The sequence below is a fragment of the Ailuropoda melanoleuca genome, chromosome 1, assembly GCF_002007445.2.
Source record: "Ailuropoda melanoleuca isolate Jingjing chromosome 1, ASM200744v2, whole genome shotgun sequence".
Lineage (NCBI taxonomy): Eukaryota > Metazoa > Chordata > Mammalia > Carnivora > Ursidae > Ailuropoda > Ailuropoda melanoleuca.
This window is the reverse complement of record NC_048218.1, coordinates 123,860,634-123,861,058: the sequence shown is the minus strand read 5'-3', so window position 1 is coordinate 123,861,058 and position 425 is coordinate 123,860,634.

Here is a 425-nt window from a genome sequence, read left to right as displayed (position 1 = left end):
CCCCCCTGCGGCTGCGACCGCGGCGAACGGGCTCGGGCCACCGGCGCCGCGGGAGCTGGGGGGCCCCCCTCACCTGGGACGCCGCGCCGCCGCCGGCCAGCGTCACCCCGCGAGCGTGTGCGGCGGTGGTGGTCGGGCTCGGGGGCGAGGAGGGCGGGAGCGTTCTGGGGACCAGGGCGGCAGGGATTTGGCTACAAAAGATGTTCCAGCACACGGGAGGTTTTAAAATGCCACTCTTACGGGTTTAGGTTTCGGTCCGAGGTCTTTGGCTTTTCCATTTTCTTTCAAAGCATTTGATTTCTTCGAAACTTACCAGTTCAGGATGGGTGAGATTGGTGGGTTTGGGGTTTGTTTGGGTTTTTTTGATTTTTATTTTTTTCTCTATATTTATTTATTTTGCAGCTATTACTTTCCAACAGCTCCCA